This window comes from Tenrec ecaudatus, chromosome 3 (genome assembly GCF_050624435.1).
Source record: "Tenrec ecaudatus isolate mTenEca1 chromosome 3, mTenEca1.hap1, whole genome shotgun sequence".
Lineage (NCBI taxonomy): Eukaryota > Metazoa > Chordata > Mammalia > Afrosoricida > Tenrecidae > Tenrec > Tenrec ecaudatus.
In genome coordinates this window covers 110,538,731-110,544,765 of record NC_134532.1, presented here as the reverse complement: position 1 = coordinate 110,544,765, position 6,035 = coordinate 110,538,731, and the positions used below count along the sequence as shown (strand labels likewise).

General features: G+C 47.5%; 1 non-coding gene across 1 annotated transcript; it reads right to left on the bottom strand.

Moving 5' to 3' along the window:
* Positions 1-4,032: 4,032 nt before the first annotated feature.
* On the bottom strand, positions 4,033-4,136 carry LOC142444004 (U6 spliceosomal RNA). The gene has a single exon (XR_012783699.1). It is a non-coding gene; the product is annotated as a U6 spliceosomal RNA (small nuclear RNA).
* Positions 4,137-6,035: the final 1,899 nt, after the last annotated feature.

The window sequence follows — 6,035 nt, the reverse complement described above, 5'->3', positions numbered from 1 at the left end:
CAGACAACATTGTGAAGAATGAGAATTTCACAACAAACTGCTCGTGCGGACCTCGTTCAGAGACCCAGAGGTAACGGTTGGGACAGGACAAGAAGACAGTGCAGGGGTGCTCAATACGTCACTCGGAATCTACTAGTCGATCGCATGTGTAGTGTGGGTAGATCGCATGGCATTAAAAAAATAGACGTAGGTCTATCGTTAATCCCATCACTTAATTGATATACAGTGCAGCCAATCAGAGGCAATCTTAGGTGTCAAATGCACACGCAAACAACTGCACTAATGGGTTATCGCCAATTTTCAGACCTTGTTTTTTTTCTCTTAAACTTAAGAAAAAGGTATTAAAATGAGTGGGGGATATGGGCCAAGTAAGAAGACAAAAACGTATCACCTTCATATAGAATGGGAGATTTTGACACTACAAGCTGACATTCTACTGAAGTCCAGAGCGCAGGAACAGTTCGGGAACTTACTCGCAGAGGGAAAATACCCAAACATGAGAAACTGTGCTACCTCCTTGACTGCATGGTTCAGCTCTACTTATTGATGTGTCAGCCTTCTCCCACATAAAGGTCATTAAGTCCAAGTACCGTTCCTTCATGACTGATGAGCATTTGGAAGTGTGCTTGAGGCTGGTTGTCAGCAGCTACTGTCCGGACTATGCATCCCTGGCTCATTCCATTAAGTGCAAGTCATCAGAGTAAACTCAGGCCATGACAAAAAATGTACCTAATTAATTGTGTTGTGTTGTGCAATATGGACTCATGCGGTTATGCAAGGTACGTAAATATACATTGTACACATGAAGAATCTCAATTCATTTTTAAATAAATGCTATAAATACATAAAATAAATATATGTTTTGCATTTTGGTAGTTGGTAGATCATGTTGACTTGATCATTTTATAAGTAGCTCCCATGCTGAAAGAGTGTGAGCGCCACTGAGATAGTGCCTGGCTTAAATTCAGGAACTGTACATGCTGGGGCTGCATCTTTTCACCCAATCTAGTCAATGTGTGCACTGAGCAAATAATTTGAGCAACTAAACTATATTTATGACAAAATACACACTAAACACTTGCAGACTCAACCTTAACTACTGAAAGCTAGAGGACCTGAAGCACTTTCTGATGAAGATCAAAGACCACAGCCTTCAGTATGGGTTACAACTCAATGTAAAGAAAACAAAAATCCTCACAACTGGACCAACAGACAAAATCATGATTAACAGAGAAAAGGTCAATGTTGCCAAATATTTCAATTTACTTGGATCCCCAATCAGTGATCATGGAAACAGTAGTTGTGAAACTAAAGAACACATTACACTCGGACACATCTGCTGCATGAGCCTTCTTTAAAGTGCTTAGGAGCAAGAATGGCACTTTGAAGCCTGAGGTGTGCTTGACCTAAGCTGCTCATGAGTGCCGCTGACTCACGAAGAAGACTGAAGAGGATGTGCTGCCTTTGATGGTGGTATTGGCGAAGCATATGGCATGGCCTGTGGACTCTCAGTAGACAGAGGAAGGTGCCTTGAAGGAAGTACAGCATCAGGCATGGCCGAACTTCATCTTCCCTCCTTTGAACAGGCTATCAGGAGAGACCAGGCCCCGGGAAAGGACATCAGGCTTGGTAGAGGGCCAGTGCAAAGGAGGAAGGCCCTCACGGAGGCAGACTGACACGATGTCTGCAACAAAGGGCTCACACACGGTAATAATCACGAGGGGGTGGAGAATGGGCAGTGCTTCATTCTGTTGCACATCGGGTCGCTGTGAATTGGAAGAGACTCAACACCTGACAACAAGAGCACAGGCTTCCTAACCTCATTCTTGAGTAAAGCTTTGGGGAATGTGGACCAGAGCAATTTCCGATACCCCAAATCCATCCCCTGGACCCCTGTGTGCCTGTCTGACTCCTGAGTAGAGAAGAGACCAGCTTTGTCACATGGAGCATTGAATGAGGGAGAAAGTGGCATCTTGCCCCACCACAGAGCAGTGCCGGTCTTGCCTTTGAGAGCACCAAAAGAGATGTTAAGACTTACTGGAGAGATGCAACGCAGCTGGGACTAGCGGGATGGGAGGAAAGAAGTGAAGTTGGGTTGGCCACAGTATCTGGAGAAGCAGATTGTGCATCACAGAAATGCGTGATAGAGTTGGGCCGGGAAGACACCCCTTGGCAATTGCCAGAATTAGATTCAAGGATCTTGGCAAGTAGCTCAGAGGCCCTACATCAGTGAGAATAAACCAGAACAAGGTTGCCTTAATATGGGCTGACAGGACCTAGAGATGCCTGGGTTTATTTGTCAATGGACAAATGAGTTGGCAGGCCTGCCTGAGTCCATTTGGAAGCTCAATTAGGTTTGTTTGTTGTGTATCGATTTTATTATCCGAAAACGAAGTCGAAATTAGGGCAGCATCTAACTAGACCAGGTGTTCCTTTTGCAGAAACCAGGCTGGTATTTTCTAGTCATGCCATGGAGCTGTGAGGAGGGAGGAGGAAGCAGGAAGAGCAAACACTGTTTGCCTTCTCTGCATAAAAAGATGCTGGCTGCCTGAAAAAACACTCCTGGAGCTGTCAAGAATAAACCATGGCAGAGAAACACCCCGGGGACAGATTTTCCCTCCAGTATGAAAGGAATTAGCGTAGTCAATAGAAAAGGAAGCAGAGTCTGAAACCCCAGAGTCTAGCACCAGGTTCTCACCCCAAGGGGTTTGAAAATACAGATTACAGAATTCCCACAGTGAGATCCTAGGAGGGGGGCGTGCCAGCAGGAGGCTGTTGCACTTAACCCTTGGGCCGCTGCTTCAGTGCATCAGTAAACTCTAAGGGCCATTCCCTTCATTTTACCAGAGAGCCTTGGTGGCCTAGTGACGAGGAGCTGGGCTGTGAACCTCAAGGTCAGTGGTTTGATTGGCAGTCTGAGTCCCAGCCTCAGAAACTCCCAGGGGCAGTTCTGTCCTGCCCTATGGGGTCCTCACGCATCAGAAGTGACTGGAATGCAGGTATTTTCTGTTTCTGTTTGATCACTGACTTCGGACAGCCACGGTGGCTCTAATTCCATCCACACTGAAAACAGTATTTCAGTCACGTAACTGAAAAAGACAGACTGGCACGCTGCTCATTTTATTGCTCTGTTGTTTTGTCTTGGACTCCAGTGGTGCTTTGGGGCACGTGCTGGGCTGCTCACTGCAAGGGTCGCTGTGCGTGCGCGGGGTCGGCTCTGTGGCAGTGGGGTTGGTTCGGCTAGACAGTTAGCCCTGGGGCGGGGTGGGTGAGCGCTCTGCAAACCCACCTTCCCCTCCATCAGAAAGGCAGTCTGCTTCTGGGAGGGTCCCTCCCAGAGAGCCGCCGGGGCGGTTTCCTCTGCCCTATATGACAGGGTTCGTGGCAATGGGTTAGAAGGTAGGTTCCCAAACTCATTTAGCTTACCGCCCCCTTGTCAGAAAATAAATAAACATCACCGAGCAGCACTAGCCCCTGGCAATGAAATGTATCTGTACTACAGCCCATCAACCAGAATAAAACGAAGGTCTCCCTGTGGCAGCACGTCCAGTGCAGCCCAGAGAGCAGCATCACCGACATTGGGCATCACTGGGTGGGACTCAGTCATTTGATGGGGATATAAGCAGCACGTATGTTTTAATGTTGGCTTCATTCACTTCCCATACTGGCATTTCATGAGATGTTTGCTTCGGTCCCATGAGGCTGGTACTATGAGTCTCAGGTGTCACGAGTCCCAGTACTATGACTATCATGGTCCCAGTACTATGAGTTCTGGGACTCATCAAAAGCAGAAATAACCTTAGGATTTCATTTTCTTCCTTTTTTCAAAGTTAAGGAAAAGACTTTCTCTGCCTTCCGCTGCACCGTCCCCCCCCCCACCCCATCTCAATTTAAGAAAATACATTCAATGGTAAATGGAAAACATTTTCTATTGTACACAATCTATTCTGAGGTGATGTGACAAGAAGCCTAATTTTTAGGATAATTTGGCCGAGGGCCTCTCCACAAATAGATTCTTGGGTTTTTGTTTTTTTAAATATGGAACGCTTCACGCATTTACGTGTCATCCTTGTGCAGGGGCCATGCTAATCTCTGTATCATTCCAATTTTAGTATCTGTGCTGCTGAAGTGAGCACGGTTCTTGGATTTTAAATACAAATGTTGTCGGGCCATTGCTGGTGTTCACCACTGGTAGTGAGCACAGGGATGAACCCACGCCGGGCCTCCTCCTCGCGGCGGCACTCTGTGTAATGGGTCCAAGGGGTTTCTTCACTGTAACCTTCATGGCAGCAAATTGCAAGGCTCTTCTTGGTGCCACTGAGGTCGAACTGCCAACCTTCTGGTTGTGGTTGAGGGCAAACTACTTACACTAGGATACCACACATTGTGTGTGTATGTATAACAAAACAAAACAAACTTACTGCCATGGAGTCAATGCCAACTCATAGCAGCCCTGTAGGACAGGGTAGGTCTGCCCCTGGGTGTTTCCCAGACTTGCATGTTGGCTGTGAAACCGTGGACATGAGGCTGAGATCTCATCCTGTCTCCTCATCGTATGTGCAAATGGCCTCATCTGTAAAACAGGCATCCGACTCCGACTCCCGCCCCAGGAGCTCCTCAACCGATGTAGAAACCCTGCGAACTTTTCAGGGACAGAGCAGAACTGCTCCGTAGGGATTCCAATCTCTGGGGAAGCTGACGGCCACCTCTTTCTCCTGTGGGAAGGCTGGCCGGTTTGAACTACAGGCTTCCCCAGTGCCAGGAAATGGTTAAACCAGACCCGGAGGGACTTTGAAAGGCAGGCCAGGAGAGCCGTTTTCAAATCCTCAGCCTTACACACCCCACTCTGTACCCAAGAGCTCTGGGAGTTGGAATCGACCCCACGACAACAGGGTGCGACTTAGATTTGGAAACCATCATCGCTGGGTGCCCCTAGAGACCAGAGATTTACAAAGACTTCTCAGTGTCCCATGAGCACATCGGTGTTGGGTGTGGGCAAGGTCCTAACTGAAATTTTTGAATAATTCTGAGAATGCTCCATTTTGGATGGCCTGGGATAGAGTTGCAAGAAAAGATGAGACAGAATTTTAAATCAAAAGTTATGATTTTATTTTTAATACACCAGAAAAAAATAACTTTTTAAAAAATGTTAAGTACTTGAAAATAACAATTCAAACATTGCTGTGATTTACTCTGTTATGGGTGGGCTTCTGTCTGAACCTAGGCTCTAGTCTGTAAAAAAATCCCCCCTGGGGGATTTTTCAAGGTAGCAGCAAACCGCTTCTTTCCTGAAGTCCACTCCGACCTGACAGGACCAGGGAGCACTGGGAGGCTTCTTGATGTGTATGGACCGGGAGAAAAGACACCAGTGCAGTCAAGCATTGGGAAACACAATGCCCGTCAGGTTCTCCAGCCTGGGCCTAAGTGTTCTGCACATGTGTCGACATTGATCTGTCAATGGAACCAGTGCTTCGGGGAGTTGACTACAGTACGCATATTGATTTCCATTGAGCTGATGGCGAGAATTGGCCTGCAGCCACCGTGGCAGTACCTCCCTGAATTCACACACTGATGTGCTTGCGTTGTCCTTCCCGTTAAGGCTAGGGCAACTTCTATTTCGCTTTTTAAAAAAGCAGAGGGGAACCTGGGATTTTCTTTCTTTCTTTCCCTGCCTTCTGGGCACCCTTGCTTTCCTCAGAGGAGGATGAGGAAACCAACGTGGTCTAACTGCCCCGCAACATTCTCTGATGCTCTGCACAAGTGTCTTAGAAACCTCTCTAGCTACGGAGTCTGCCGCCTGGCCCACGGAGAACTGGACTCTGTACCAGTTGGTACTCACCACGGGAATGCTCTGCCCACACCATGCTTGCTCTGCTCTCTCGGTGGACCAGCAGACTGGGAGTTAACACTGCACCCTGATTGTCCATGTCACATAGGGGATACATCTCAAGGTACTGTGTGCGCATACAGGCCAAGTCCTGTAGAACATCGTCTATACTGAAGCACGAAGAGACAGGTCTTGCATATTTGGAATA